Here is a 17,392-nt window from a genome sequence, read left to right as displayed (position 1 = left end):
GACAGGAGCGCCTGCGATGGTGTACTCAACGACGAACCTGGGTGCACGAATGGCAAAACGTCATTTTTTCGGATGAATCCAGGTTCTGTTTACAGCATCATGATGGTCGCATCCGTGTTTGGCGACATCGCGGTGAACGCACATTTGAAGCGTGTATTCGTCATTGCCATACTGGCGTATCACCCGGCGTGATGGTATGTGGTGCCATTGGTTAGACTTCTCGGTCACCTCTGGTTCGCATGGAAGGCGCTTTGAGCAGTGGACGTTACATTTCAGAAGTGTTACGACCCGTGGCTCTACCCTTCATTCGATCCCTGCGAAACATTTCAGCAGCATAATGCACGACCGCATGTTGCACGTCCTGTACGGGCCTTTCTGGATACAGAAAATGTTCGACTGCTGCCCTGGCCAGCACATTCTCCAGATTTCTGACCAATTGAAAACGTCTGGTCAATGGTGGCCGAGCAACTGGCGCGTCACAATACGCCAGTCACTACTCTTGATGAACTGTGGTATCGTGTTAAAGCTGCATGGGTAGCTGTACCTGTACTCGCCATCCAAGCTCTGTTTGACTCAATACCCAGGTGTATCAAGGCCGTTATTACGACCAGAGGTGGTTCTTCTGGATACTGATTTCTCAGGATCTATGCACCCAAATTGCGTGAAAATGCAATCACACGTCAGTTCTAGTATAATATATTTGTCCAATGAATACCCGTTTATCATCTGCATTTCTTCTTATTGTAGCAATTTTAATGACCAGTATAATTTTGCTACTGTGTTACGATGTCATGCAAAGTAGCTAATCGGATGCTATTTACCAGTATGTACATGACTAGGTGTAGGATACATGCACATCGTAATTTCGTTCATTGACGAGAAGGAACGTCTGGGCTGTGAGGAAGCCAAACGCTCGCAATAGTAGCAGGTGAGGGGCATCCAGTCACTGAGAGCTGTGGACAGAGCCCTGTAATGGGGGCTTCCTCTTTTGATGTCAGATCTCAAGGGTCAGTAAAATGGGCGCTCGCAGTTTTTACACTGGCTAGCAGCAATTTTATCTTGAAAGAAGCTTCGCGTTTTGGGCAGGAACGTGCTAGCCCGGCGCTACGGCTGTGCTATTATTTGGGACGTTCCGGAGAAATGGTCGCTGCACTACGCGGGATAGCCGAAAGAACGACGCCCCAATGATCATACTCCGTTGGCGCCAGAAAGGCTTGCGTGCAAAATCCTCGTGGAGGCTGTGATGGCTCCTCTACAGTTACGTCAGCACACGTTTGTAGTCACTGTCAGGAATTCGCGGGAAGAGACGATTAGCCGCTTAGGTTGACGGAGTACGGTGGTGGGAGTCTAGACGAATTTGTTGTAACGCCATTATTGGCTAAAACTTTGTTTATCGGGTAACGATTGTCCGATTTCTGTCGCAGCGGTGCGGTCGCTCTCTGGGTGCTGGGTGTACGAGAATTTTGAGGGAATTGCTTCCTGGCCGCCGCAGGTGGCATACTTTTCTCCGCTTGATGCAGACTAATTTCATTCACAGTTTCACCTCTCGGGCCATCCAGACAAACACTTAGCTTACCTGCGCTCGCTGTTCCGTCACCAAGGCGGAGCCCATCTCCATGCAGCGGCCGGCCACGATTAGCAGCTGTCATCAGCATGCTGCCTTCCCCTTACTTTCGGTAATATATGCAACTCCGGCCTGTAGGATTTCAGTTGGTTTTTAAGGCGCCCAAAATTCAAAGTGAGGTTTCTGAGGTGTGACATCTGTATAACCACTTTGCTTCCTTAAGTGATACTGTGGTACTGCATCCGATTACCCACTTGTTTATCGTTATTATACATTTCTCCTGCTCTCTTTGCTTCACCTTCTCGTAATAGAGAAGCAGACTAGTATGCACACAGTGTCGTTTGTACTAGGTTCTTGCCAACACCTCTGCCAAGTGAGGACTGTTTACCTTTTTGGTTTACGTCACTACACATGACTGCTCCTTGTACAAATTCATGATGAGTAACTGCAAGTTTTTAGGATGGCACTTATCTGTTAAACAGTCACACTCAACAGAATCGTGTCCCATCATAATTTTTTCGAGCGGAACTTTGATCAATTAATTTAATGAATAAATTATACAGAACGCTAGCTACCCCATGTAGGATTTACGTCATGGCCATTGCAAGTTGTGTTACATACCTTGTGCAGATTCACTACAAACCTGCTTAGGTGTGATTTACATAACATCGCGATACTGCCCCCGAACTTGCATATCAGTTAAGTGTCCCACGATAGGAAACACACGGACAGGTTCCATATTCGTGAGCCTTGCCTTTGGATTCGCACCCAACGAATCACTCGGATGCAGTTTAGTTTCTTTCCTTGTGCTCAACAATTGCCTGATTTTTTTATTTTTAGATCCATGCTAGATTTAAGTTGGCGGCTCCTATCCGCTAATCCTTACGTTTTCTTTAACCTTCCATGGTCACTCAGGGTTTTGTAGTTTCTGCACCACATTCATGATGAGTGTCGTAAATCAGTGTTGTAAATAGCATCGTTAAGTGATCTATTTTTGGGTGTATACTGTTTTAAGAGTTGAAAAGTATCTTTGATTCTTGTCTCCAGAAAAGAATGGCAGATTATTAGATCCATTCTTGCTTGAATTAGTGCAATTTTGCAATGTCATTCGGTTCTGAATGCTGTCAAGGAGGAAGGCGACGTTGTTACTAGACGCGAATTGTACAAATCCTAATTGCGTGTGGAGCAACTGGGTGGCAGGGCCCACGACGTTTCGACGACAGGGACGAGATGGTGTTGGAAAGCACGGAGCACATACGTCCAGATGCCCGCGCTTTTCACCGTTATGAGACTGATCATGAGCGGGGAATACGCTCCATTCAGGATAATGCGTATTCCGTTAAGCCACACTGCAGGAAACCTGTTGAAGCCATTGTAGTACGCCAGAACCCGTTGCATACAGACAAGAGAGCGGCTAGCCGGTACCAGCACAACAGCGCGAGAAACCAGACTAGTATTCCCTGTTATGGCATATGAAACACTGCAAGGTCCTGTTTTGGCTTTTCTTAGAGAGATGGAAAGGAAAAGAGGGGAACCAGATAAAAGAAGGGAGGAAGCAGAAATTAAGAGGGAAGAGGAGTACGATTAACTTCGTAAGGAAGCTCTCAAGGCGGAGAGAAAGAGGAAGAGGCAGAGAACGGGAAGGAGGAGGCTGAAAAGTGCATGAGATTCAAATTTCAAACAATTAATGGAGCGAGTTTCCACTTAAATTAGCGAACTCGCGGAAAATATGTTGAAAATAGCAAGAACGTGTGCTGAAGCAAAACAAACTGCAATTGGCCCAAAAAGAGACGCGGTTTTAGCTAAATTGGGAGCGGCAGGAGCCAAGAAGATAGTTATCACTGCAGGCGGGAGAGTTAAGCTCTCTCATCAAACAGTGAATAAAAAAAAAAAAAAAGACCTTCACCGGTCGACAACTAGTTTGCGGTGGAGCGCATCTCGAATAAAGTCACAAAAATAGATGATAGAGTGACTTATCTTGAGATTGCGCTGAAAACAGGCTTTGCAAGAGAGGGTCTGCAGGAGCTTGTACGGTTATGCGAGTCACCATGGGTGGACTTTTTACTGATGAGTTCCGGTTTAAGCGGCGGCTCGCACAATTCGGACAGAGACGCGATCGATGCACACGTGTAGATCAGTTGCGGACAGATGCGAGAAGCAAAACCGGACGCCCTCAGCGGTAGGTCGGGACCGTGTGCTGGTCGCCGTAGACATGATATAGCACATCATGTAGAATCTGTTCAGATACTGCGATCGACAAGATGTTCAAGCGCGGAAGGAACACCCTCATCCGGTCACAAATACTTCGTGTCCGTCCTGAAACTTCAGAACTTCAAAGAGCTAGCGACTACTTTACATCCGAAGATATGGCCTGAGCAATTTAGCAAGTCACTCCCCTCTTCGAGGCCATTAAATGCGAAGCTGGAATTTGTTTGAGCACACATGGAGGGTGACGCTGGGGTAGAAATGAGAGACTGAGAGACGTTTCAGTTAGCTGCATTTCGTTCGACGAATTTAGAGACGCGTTTCTCGCAACATACTGGTCGTGGTAAATACATACCCGCATTAAGCAATAATAATTATGTGGCGAAATCTAGAAGTGTCTGGGTACAAAAGTCCTCTCCAACTGTTCGAAGCATTGCTTGCATATAATCAATTCTTAGACAGCCTATGTAGTCCGTCTGAGATAATTCTGTTTTGCTTTAGTAAACTTCCCAGCAACCAGCAGGCTTTAGCTGGAAGATGTGGTGACAACACTGAGCCTTTTAAATGTTTACTGTCTAACTGGAACTTGTGTTTGTTAAGCTAAAGGATTAATCAGCAAAAAATGGAAATGATCGAATGGCACTGTTGGCTGGGAGGCCCTATTCCGGGAGTTCGGCCGCCGTATTGCAAGTCCTATTTAGTTGACGCCACATCGGGGACTTGCGAGTCAGTGCTGATAAAGGACACACAACACCCAGTCCCCTGCCGGGAATCGAACCCGGGCCTGTTGCGTGGTAGGCGGTAACACTACCGCTACGCTACGGAGGCGGACTGTAATCAGCAACTCCACAAGGATGAAGAAATATGAGATGATCGAAACAAACCGCATGGTGTGCAATAGGAAAGAGTAGCACAGCCGTACCATGGGAATTACGGGGACCAGGGCCACGGAGCACTGCGATAACTTTTTCACCCTCTTCCTAAAATTCCAAGTTTCTTCAAGAATTATGGTAGGATCTCTTCAGGTCCGATCGCTTTTCGTGTCTTCATCTGCTTCGAAGTCTGGGTAATCTCTTCTGTTTCCACTTCACAGTGTCCATGCTGGTTGCATTTAAAGTAACATACTCCTCATGTTGCTGGAAATCTCTTTCTTTTCAGTTGTCTTTAGTTGGACTTTTTTAGGTCTCTTTCAGGACAGTCGCAATCTCAGGTGGGATAGGGCCAAGAAATGGCGTACCAAGAGATGGCCTATGAGGCGCCGTGGCACCACCTAATTTCCACATTGGGTCCCAGCTCTTCCCGCTCGGTTGGGCAAAATTTAGACTTTCCTCTTCGTCGTTCCATCTATTCCTGCCCTCCTCGTTCATAGTACAGATCAGGTGTTCCGCGGTCTCGGTCATCAAGCCCATACGTTGCCTCTGATGCCTTGCTTTTACTTGTCTCGTTGCTCTTCCCAGGTCTTTCTCCAAATCCCTCGCACATTGGCAGTATCAGGCCATGGGGTGTCGTGAGTCTGGCACTACAACATTTACCTGCCATGCCAGTGATTAACTGCGGCATGGATTTGAAGTTGTTGAAAATGACGTACCCGAAATCAACCCACGCTGTTTGACGCGATACCCAGTCGGAGTAGAGCTAGTCTCACTGTCAGATGTGGCAGCTCTGCATAGGTCCTGCTGCGTTTTACACCCTGTATTCCCTCAAATTACCTACAAAATTTAAGCAAGTATTTTCTTCGTGTGCTGTGCGCGCCAGTGCAACTGGCGTGCGGCGCGTTATCGACACCGCTTTGGTCGTGAGATTATTTGGCTAAGCTGCGGCGCTTGCTGAAGGCAGGAAAGCCGCTGGGAAAGTCCTGCCAGATGGACTGGTCGCGGAGGAACAGTTACTTGGCCTGCTGGGTCTCCTGATTTAAATCCTCTGGACTTTTTTCTTTGGGGATGCATTAAAACGTTGTCTATCGCGATATTCCAACGGCTCCAGAGGACATGCAGGAACGTATCGTGCTTGCTTGAAATTCTCTTTAGCAGGCAACACTGGAAGCAGTAAATAATTCTTTCATTCAACGAGTGCACCAGTTCATCGGTGTCCAGGGTCACCACTTTGAGCACCTTTGAATGTTCTACTCCTGGGCTATGGTACAGCAGAGTCAAAGTCAATTTTGTGTTATGTTTGTACTTGGTTTTAATTTGTTTTCGGACAACTCCAGCAAGTGGACGAGTTTGTGATCTCGGGCTCAAAGTCAGTGTTATTACGTAATTACTAACGTAGTGTTTCAGTGAATGGTACACTGTGGTACATTTTTGAATACGTCTTGTGAAATGAATTACCGAATAAAAAATACAGGACGCAATTAAAAAAAGTCATACCACTGTTCATATCTTTGTAAAAAACGAAAACGAAGGTAATCATGTTGATTGATGTCCCCCTGACGGACAAAGAACATTTGCTTGAAACATTTTGTAATTTGCATCTGGTAAAACAGTTATTTAGGGTGGTCAAGATAAATGGGACATCTTGTATAATAGTGAAATTATAAAACGGTGCTAATGTTGATTGACAGCGGTAAAGAAGGCAAGGGCAGGGGGGGGGGGGAGATGCGGAGGGAGGGCTAATAGCAGGAATGCTATGAATTCAACAAGAGAGAGTCTTAAAAGTAAAATTGTTTAGATACCAGGATGAATGCGTAAAACAGTAAAAGGGGGATAAAATAGTAGATTTAAAAGTGGAAAACCGTAAAAGGAAGATGAAACCAGTGCACTCTAAAAGTGTAACTATTAAATTTCCTGGCAGATTCAAACTGTGTGCCGGATGGACACTCGAGCTCGGGACCTTTGCTTTCGTGGGAAAGTGCTTTACCGGCTGAGCTACCCAATCACGACTCATGAGCCGCCTTCACAGTTTTACTTCCGGCAGTACTTCGTCTCCTACCTAAAGCTGTGAGTACAGATTTTCATTCGTGCTTGGGTAGCTCCGTCGGTAGAGCACTTGCCCACGAAAGGCAAAGGCCAGGAGTTCGAATCTCGGTCCGGCTCGCAATTTTAATCTGCAAGGAAGTTTCATATCAGCGCACACTCCGCTGCAGAGTGAAAATTTCATTCTTGAGTGTAAATATTATTTAACAATGTGTTATTTGAATAATTACTATTAAAAAGTTTTGATCACGATTTATTTAACAAGGTGACCGGTTTCGACCACTACTGTGGTCATCTTCAGACCATTGAGTAGGAACCTCTTTCTGTTCGAGAATCACTTCTCCACCATAATCTGTGTTGCTTTTTGGAGCTCTTCCTCTGATTGTATGTTCTTCTAGTGGCAGTTGTGAGATTTAATTTGCAAAGTATGCATTTTTTTAATACAGTCAATTTATCTGTTCTTCTTGGATATGAAAATGAATGAGCTATTCCACAACCGGTCATAAATAAAAGATCTAAATCTCTTTCTTCATCTCTTGATAGCAAACAAGTCATTCATTTTTTGTCATAGAGCATGTTGTCAGTTGCATGCTCGGTGGTTCAAAATGGCTCTAAGCACTATGGGACTTAACATCTGAGGTATGGACTTAGAACTACTTAAACCTAACTAACCTAAAGACTTCACACACATCCATGCCCGAGATATGATTCTAACCAGCGACCGTAGCAGCTGCGTGGTTCCGGACTGAAGCTCCTAGAACCGCTCGGTCACAGATGCCAGCTGCTCGGTGGTAGCAGAGAAGTTCTGTCTGCTGGAGAACAGTAGGAAAAATGTCTGAGTAGGTAGATACGATTTCTAAGGGAAAGAGGTTTGTCTCCTGGGTGTTGTTCTGTCCGTCCCCTGTCAGGCTGCTAAAGGAAGCTACCTCTCTGGTCACTTCCTATTGTCGGCTAGTCCCGGCGGGATTAGCCGAGCGGTCTCAGGCGCTGCAGTCATGGACTGTGTGGCTGATCCTGGAGGAGGTTCGAGTCCTCCCTCGAGCATGGGTGTGTGTGTTTGTCCTTAGGATAATTTAGGTTAAGTAGTGTTTAAGCTTAGGGACTGATGACCTTAGCAGTTAAGTCCCATAAGATTTCACACACATTTGAACATTTTTTGAACTTCCTATTGTATCTGAGGGACACTCTCGGACGGGGCCTACGCTAGTGAGTTTGCGAGCAGTTTCTCAAGTGGTAACATCTCCGGGTAGGCGCGTGTTTGATGAGTCCGAAGGACAATGAAATTCTTAAGTTTTCAGCCTAACTGAAATATTAATTACTTTTCTTACAGATCTACATCGAAAATGTTTTTTATATTACTTTAAATCGCGATGCAATGCGATTTCAATGTTGGTTTAGGAGTGTATTGCTGTAGTTGATTTGTTTCCACTCCAATAAAGGAAAGCGGAAGCACGGTCTCATGAGGTGTAATTCTAACTAAGGTCATCGTTCTTTAGTGTGAATGTGTGATTGTAAGGTTTTCTCTCGCTGAAATTCTTCAACTTAATAATGTCTCTTTGTGTTCAACCCACGTGGTGTGTGCTTCGTAACAGTACCACATGCTTGCAAAAATTGCCTAACGAGCGATCGGGTTAATACTATGGCGTTATTAACGCAGTTCGTAAGTTTTTTTTGTAGGTATTGTGCTTGAATTTGGTTTCGTCATTAAAATCGTTGTGAAATTACACATTTTCTGTAAATGTACTTGTGCACGTGGAACATGTGCTGTAGTAACAAAACTAGCCCTCAGCTACTCTTTTGCATAATATTTCACGTATTCAAACTTCATTAATCGCTATCGCGAGCAGTTTACCTATTTCACAATTTCTAGACAGATTTTTATAGAGCATTTTGACAAGATTGTGGATATATCGAATCATGTAAAAACTTCCAATACCAATCTGTGGTAACACGACTACGCTAGGAGCGGAATTTCCTTGGCTTAAATAGAATGGATTGGTGAGGGTTCACTTCCTTTTTTTGTGTACCATTCAACTACCTTTGTGTGCTTGTTTGAATGCGGTACCCCATCCGGTTTCCTATTCTTTCTGTTTCCTATTCTTTGAAAATCACATTTTTATGCCAACTGAACCCCTACTGAGTAACTCTTTTCATAGTTAATTCGCAGCAATAAATAAGGCACCAGGTTTGAGACAGACTTAGCATGTGTTACACGTTTTATTGAATACTGACGAATTTTAAAATAAATACAAAAGTTTAAACTTACTTTACTTTTCTTTAATTTAATTTTCCCCATCATCCGTTTACTTAAAATAACAATAAAATTATAAAAAAATGAGCTGATAGTGTGGGTGACTGTTCCACAGATTTAAAAATTTATAACAGTAGTACAAATTTGTGAGTAACCCATGCATACTTTCCTGCCTAGGTTTGGAAGGTTTTAAAAACACTAGGCTCATTATAATGAATTCGACTGGGTTCAGATCTGGCGAGCTGGGGGGCCAGCACATGGACTAAAACTCACCACGGTGTTATTCGAACCAGTCCTTCACACTCCTAGCCTTGTGATTTGGCGCATTATCTCGGTGCAAAAGACCACTTCCACATAATAGTCATGAATGGGTGTACAGGTCTGCAACCATTTTCAGATACTCCTTGGCCACCATGGTGCCTCGCACAAGCTCCACTGGACCCGTGGATGAACAAGTGAATGTTCCCCAGAGTATAACGGAACCTCCGCCAGCTTGTCTCCGTCGCGCAGCACAGGTGTCAAGGAGCTGTTCTTCTGGAAGACGACGGATTCACGTCCTCCCATCGGCGTGATGAAGAAGGTATCTGCCCAGCCTAGGACGTCCGATAACTATAATGAGCGGTGGCCACCCATCCCCACGACCTCTGGACGTGGTTTCACCTTGATTTCGCCACGTGTTGAAGACATCCACCACATCTCTCCTCGAACACACGACAAATCGCGCAGTGTACGAAACGCTCGTGCCGAGGCTGCACACCGTCATGATCTGCCGTCGGTCAAACTCAGGTAGATCGTGCGCCTTCCCAGTTTTGCACATGGACAGTACGCTCAAGTGTACTACATGTACAGTGCGTGTGTCTGACTAGCAGTCATTCCTCACCAGGTGACGCTTGGATGAGTTTATATCGATAGTAGATCGTTGTGACATCTCTTCGCTTAGTAGGCTAATAAAATGCTGAAAAGGTACATGTTGGAATACGATAAGTGCAATATTCGACTTCGTTGGATACTTGGTGCTTGTCGTATTCCAACATGTGCCCTTCATTGTTTTATTGGGCAATTAAGCGCTTTAAATAATGACTCTGACACTTTTCTTCCACTTGTTCTACTGAGGACATGTACTTAATGAGTTATACACGCATGCTCCAAGCAGCCCCCCTTTCTCTCACCAGCGCTTTGCTAATTTTATCTTAACAGTTCAACTCTAATTAAGGTAATTGCTGTTAACAGCAGTTAAGGGTAAACAACAAAATTAAAAATTGTGTATAAAGAGCAGCATATTGTCCCTCACATTATTTATTTTAATTATTATGTGATATGGTTTAATACAATTTTAAAATGATAAACTGAACTGTATTTAATTAGTACTCAATTACTTGTATGTATGTATGTATGTATGTATGTATTGAACTGGGGACCTAGCAATGACGGAGAGGCTCCGTCCCCGCCGTAGCCCTCAGTGGTTCACAACCTCAAAACAGGCTACAACAGTCCACTCACCCCACCGTCGCCCCACACCGAAACCACGGTTAGTGTGCGGTTCGGCCCCTCAGTTTATTAATTCTGCAATTTACTGTGAATTAATGATCGATTCTGTTAATCTTATTTGTGCTTACAAATTCAAGATGGAAGGAAGCAATATTGTTTCTAATGCCACGCTTGGGCAGCCACCTTTAAAACTTTTGTGTAAGTGATTTTAATAAATTATTATTTTAGTTTCCAACTGACATGTATCAAAATTTACGTCAACAAATGGGAAAAAAAGGTGGCCAATGCATAAAAATTAGTTTTTAATCAGTTTAAATGTACTGAAAAGCAATCCACGTACCTTGAAATACTCCAGTTTATGGAATTTTGAATCAGATTCTTAGTTTTGACGTAAGTTATTATTTGCAATGAGGGACGTGGAAATGAGGATAGAGCATTGTTCTGTAACTCAAAGCAAAAACAAGTCACTATTACGAATTAACTGTAATGCGCAAATTATTTACGAATCCAAATAGTCACTAGTATGACTGCTACTCACAGTTTTTACAGCTACTAAACAAATCGACAATCTTGGCTTGTCGTGGTTACGTCATCAAAACTGTGGTGCACAAGATGTGACAGAGCTTCTTCTCGTTTCTGCCAAATTACTAAACACCATGATCCCTTCCAAAGCCATTGTTTCAGTTGCAGCTATGACTCACAAAACTTCAGAGTGTTCGTAAGTCCGGAAATTCTTGCATCCACGACTTTAGAATTGCAGTGACGGCTTCATAGCGTGCAAGAAAAGACTACATCACTTTGACAATGTTTTGACGCACTGTTAAGCACAATTATAATTTTACATTTGCGACCGTTGACAAAGCATCCGCACGCTTCAAAGCATCACTTCTTTGTGTCTTCCTCTACTTTTGCACATAGCACCAAGAAAAGGCCAACTCAACGGTCCAATTAGAATGCCTGATTTTCGTAGCTATAATTTTACCTCTAATTAAACAATTATTTAAGCAAAGCTTTGAACATGGCTGCTTGGTTCGGTGACCGTTTATAAATTAAAATTGAGTCCGTGGCAACCTGTGGCTGTACAGGTATGAGCAGCCCTTACAAGCTCGCCTTCACACATTCCTTCTAAACATTTTGTGACTAAAGCCCCTCCGGCTTGTTATTTATTTTATGTGTAAGTACTGTCTCTGTATACTACTGTTAGTCAATACTTACACTTTTTTGTATAAATTTTTTCTTCTCACAAATTTGTAATTATGTTATAGACCACTCTAAATGACTAAATTCTGATGAAGGCACTCTTAGAATTGTTTGAAAGCTGGTTAATAAGACTAAAAAATTGTGACGGAGGGCTCATTTGTTTCAATCTCATTATTTAAGCCCTTGGAGTAGTGCGGTCATTTATAATAAAAAAATAGCTTTTACACGTTTTTATCTTTTCGAAGTAAGAACTCATTTAATAAATTACGAAGACATCTTCATTTCCAACATAAATGTATCCTTTCGAGACTAATCGAGCGAGAGTGCATCGGGAACAGTTTCGAAAAGTTTATTTAATGTGTTCAGGTACAACTGTTCCATTACAGATTGTACCGGCCCCGACAGCAGGGAACTACCGCAAGGTCGGAACGGCCTCCTTCATCAGTGAGTTAGCAGAGCGGTTGGTTGGTTTCGGGGAAGGAGACCAGACAGCGTGGTCATCGGTCTCATCGGATTAGGGAAGGATGGGGAAGGAAGTCGGCCGTGCCCTTTCAGAGGAACCATCCCGGCATTTGCCTGGAGTGATTTAGGGAAATCACGGAAAACCTAAATCAGGATGGCCGGACGCGGGATTGAACCGTCGTCCTCCCGAATGCGAGTCCAGTGTCTAACCACTGCGCCACCTCGCTCTAGCAGAGCGGAATCTGGGTTTTACCACAATGGAACGGGAAGCGGACGGCAGGCTTCAGTGACAGCAAATGGGTAATGGAGGTGGCTGCAAAGATGACGGCGTTAGCAATGCGACAGAACGCACCTACTTTGAAATAATTTGAAATTCAATAGTAATCTGATGTTTCAACATAGCGCAAATCCAATCATATCAATATACTCATGGCACTGAGGTCCATTTATGTAGACAATAATATTGCAACTGTCACAAAACTACAGAAGTTAAATTCACACATTACATCAATATTCTTACAAGAACACTTAGAAAATTAATAACCGCTGAACAATTCATGCGATATCAACAAAGTAGGTGCTGGGTGGCGGCTCAGAACTCTAGCTATCACCTCTGAAAGTAACAATTTTATGCATATTTTATTAAGTTTTTAAGTGTTTTATGTCTTTCTACAGATGTTTCAAATGATCAATGCAATGCAATGAATGCAATATGGCATTCCAAATATATCTTCCTACTTAACCATTTGATGTATGACTAGATTATTATTTAATTTCTGTTACATTTAATTAAAAATTAATTTGTTCATTATTAAAAGCACTCATAACCGAAAAGTGATAAATTGTTTGGAATGTCTCCTACCACCAATAGAGAAATTGTGAAAGGGCACTTATATTGAGAAGGCCAATTTCATTGTTTTACACGTTTTAACAACTATTTAGTTGATGTGTGTCGTAAACGCATATGTGCAAAATTCAGTTTTTAATTATTGATGTTTAAACCATAATATATAGTATAATTTACAGTATTAATGGAACTGGAAGAAAAGGAGCTTTTATTTAAGCCACGTATCATATTTACACTGTGATTACTTGTCGAATGGTGGTCCATTTTCTGAATTTTAAGTACAAATAAATTGTAAATTTTGGCGTGGCATGGGTAATCTTAAGAATGCAAGCGAGCAGTGACTCCCAGTCTTCTCCTGTCTGTTAGTCAACTTGTACAGATAGGTCCTGACGTAAAATGTTGGTGACCTGATAGTACAGCTGCAGAATTGTAGTGGTGACAGATCTTTGGCAGCAAGCAGCTGCACGAATACTTTAACATTTCTTATTACTTATAAATTTTTTCATTCTGACAGCTGGCTGGGATATTAACATTTGTGAACATTAGATGATGTGGAAGACAGAACATTAACTTATATCGGTTGCATTTTTGAAATTAATATACACACATCAAAAAAAAGTTTTGCCTCATCTCGGTTCCCAGAGTTCCAGAACCTGTACAGAAAATTGGAATAGTGATCAACATAATCATCATTTCTGCTCTTTTTATTGCTCATGAAAATCACACATTGCATGTTGTACCACCACACAGCGAGACCTTCAGAAGTGGTGGTCCAGGTTGCTGCATACACCGGTACCTCTAATACCCAGTAGCTCGGCCTCTTGCATTGATGCATGTCTGTATTCGTCGTGGTATGGTATTCACAAATTCATCAAGGCACTGTTGGTCCAGATCGTCCCACTCCTCAACCGCGATTCGGCGTAGATCCCTCAGAGCGGTGGGCTGGTCACGTCGTCCATAAACAGCCCTTTTCAATCTATCCCGGGCATGTACGGTAAGGTTCATATCTGGAGAACTTGTTGGCCACTCTAGTCGAGCGATGTCGTTATCCTGAAGGAATTCATTGACAAGATGTGCACGATGGGAGCGAGAATTGTCGTCCATGAAGAAGAATGCCTCGCCTATATGCTGCCGATATGGTTGCACTATCGGTCGGACGATGGCATACGCGTATCGTACAGCCGTTATGGCGCCTTCCATGACCACCAACGGCGTAAGTCGGCCCCACATAATGCTACCCCAAAACAGCAGGGAACCTTTACCTTGCTGCACTCGCCGGAAAGTGTGTCTAAGGCGTTTCGCCTCACCGGATTGCCTCCAAACATGTCTTCGACGATTTTCTGGTTGAAGGCATATGCGACAGTCATCGGTGAAGAGAAAGTGATGCCAATCCTGAGAGGTCCAATCGGCATGTTGTTGGGCCCATCTGTACCGCGCTACATGGTGTCGAAGTTGCAAAGATGGATCTCGCCATGGACGTCGGGAGTGTAGTTGCGCATCATGCAGTCTATTGCGCACAGTGTGAGTCGTAACACGACGTCCTGTGGCTGCACGAAAAGCATTATTCAACATGGTTGCGTTGCTGTCGGTGTTTCTGCGAGCCATAATCCGTAGGTAGCGGTCATCCACTGTAGCAGTAAGTAGCCTTTGGGCTGCCTGACCGAGGCATGTCATCGAAGTTCCTGTCTCTCTGTATCTGCTACATGTCCGAACAACATACTTTTGGTTCACTCCGAGACGCCTGGACACTTCCCTTGTTGAGAGCCCTTCCTGGCACAAAGTAATAATGCGGACGCCATCGAACCGCGGTGCTGACCGTCTAGGCATGGTTGAAATACAGACGACACGAGCCGTGTACCTCCTTCCTGGTGGAATGATTGGAACTGATCGGCTGTCGGACCCCTTCCGTCTAATAGTTGCTGCTCATGCATGGTTGTATACATCTTCGCGTGGGTTTAATGATATCTCTGAACAGGCAACTGTGTCTGTGATACAATATCCACAGTCAACGTCTGTCTTCAGGAGTTCTGGGAATCGGGTGATGCAAAACTTTTTTTGCTATGTGTAGAATAGACAGATTCTACGTGTGAGACAATGAGTTTTGATATTTCGACAGCCACTGTGGTACCAGTGAGCTGCTGAACATACTGTGTTTAGTTTAATAGAATGCGAATCTGTTTTCTTCGTACCAGTTATGTTTACATACCATTGGGGGATTCTGCTAACACACTATGCATTTACAAAATTTTAACTGTATCTGAATATTGAATAGGATTGGGGAGAGGAGAAGTTTGTGGCACAACTTGACTAGAAGAAGGGATCAACTGGTAGGACATGTTCTGAGGCATCAAGGGATTGCCAATTTAGCATGGGAGGGCAGTGTGGAGGATAAAAATCGTAGAGGGAGACCAAGAGATGAATACACCAAGCAGATTCAGAAGGCTGTAGGTTGCAGTAGGTACTGGGAGATGAAGAAGCTTGCACAGGATAGAGTAGCATGGAGATCTGCATCAAACCAGTCTCAGGACTGAAGACCACAACAACAACAACAACAGCAACAACAACTGTATCTGAGATCCATTATTGTTTTATTTCATATTTAAAGGATTTACTGTAGAACCACCATCCATAACAATTTGTATGTTTGACCGAATGCATAAATCAATTTATTCAGTTTAAACCCTTTGCACCATTTATTTAGTAGATTATAATGTTTAGATAATCTACTATTGTTATTATTCAATTTTATTCAAATTTGTTTTACTCAATTTTGCATTACAAAAATGTAGGCTCAACCCCAAGGCCAGAAAGAGTAGCTATTCTAAATAAAGCCTTACGCTGGCCAAGTATCATGCGTAATGTACTGTTTAAAATGGAGCTTATCTTATCTGCTATATGAATTTTCAATCACAAATTATGTTCAGTTAGCATTGCTAATAAGACATTTTTGGAACATTGTTTGTGGAAAATAGCTATCGATATAACTGTAGTAAAATGATTTCAATAAAAGCAAACTTGATTACATACAAGTTGTCTACTGGTGACTGATTTCGTTCTCTTGTGAGGTTACCATCAGATTCTTTTGCTCAGTGAAAAAGAATAATATACATATATTCACAGAGGTCAAAGGACTTGAATGCAGTCATAAGATTAGAATAATATTATATAGTGTGGCTGATTAAATAGACTTGGTGGCAGCAGGAGGTGCTGTGTAGCATGTCACTCGGAAGACTTGAAGAACACTGCTGAATAAGGCCCGGTCATTGGTAGTTTAATGACAAAAGCTCCACCTCCCTACCTTTGGCATAGCATCACCAGTAGCCAATGACACTATCGATCAAAGAAAGAACAACTAAGGAGGTATTATAATATGTGCGTTATAAGAAGTTGAAAACAGAGAAACCTTGCTACCCAGTGAGACTGACTAATCTGAATGAAAGCTGTCTTAAATGCAGGTTTCAAGTTCCTCTAAAATATTAAATAAAACGGTTTCAATTGATGACAACAATTTTCTTTTTCTGCAAAAGAAAAAAGTTCTCTCAAAATTATCAATTTGCATCTAGCAAAATTGAGGTTAAAATAAAGTTGTACAGAATTAAATTTGCCAATATGTCCTATAGTCAAGAACAAAAATTGTCTATTGTAAAAGTTAATTAGAAAATTTAATGGTTACATGAAAACCTTTTTTTCTTCCTTGGAGAAAATTTTATTACCAAGAATACAGTTCAATTAGCTGAAGAAATTTACGAAGTTCATGGTGATGGTATAACAAGATGATATTGTCAGGGCAACACCGTGGCAGGCTCAGCTGCAGACAGATTTGTTAATTACGCCGAGACACAATATTTTTAAGAAAATTCTGATACAATCATACATAGGTAGCACATTCATCCTTTGTAACAGCTCTCAAGAAGAAATTTAATCTCCTATAGTTATGCTGAACAATTTGTGGTTCACCATTGAAGATGAAGTTAATAAGAGCACCATTGTCCTAGACATCAGAATTACTAATATAATTGTACATAATTTGTACATTTGTAGATTTTAAGAAAGCCTATGACTCAATTGACCGGCAATCTTTGTTTAAAATTTTAGAGGAACTTGGACTTGACTCCAAAACACTAAGGCTTATCAAAGAACCACTGACAGACACTGTATCTAAAGTTAAATTCAGGGGAGAAATCTCTGAACCTTTTCTCATAAAAACTGGAGTACGTCAAGGTGACGGGCTATCTCTACTTTTGTTTAATATAGTCCTGGATAAAGTCATTAAGGAATGGGAAAAAGAATTAAAAAATCAATCTTACTGGAAACCAATCCATCTCGGTAGAACCAAAGACAACGTGGAGATATCTTGTTTAGCATTCGCGGACGATTTGGCCATACTTGCAGATGATGAAGAAATCGCCAACAAACAAATAGAGATCCTTAAGGAATGCGCGGATAAAGTAGGTTTACAA

This window comes from Schistocerca nitens, chromosome 1 (genome assembly GCF_023898315.1).
Source record: "Schistocerca nitens isolate TAMUIC-IGC-003100 chromosome 1, iqSchNite1.1, whole genome shotgun sequence".
Classification (NCBI taxonomy): domain Eukaryota; kingdom Metazoa; phylum Arthropoda; class Insecta; order Orthoptera; family Acrididae; genus Schistocerca; species Schistocerca nitens.
The sequence above is the reverse complement of the archived record's forward strand: the minus strand, read 5'-3'. Positions refer to the sequence as shown.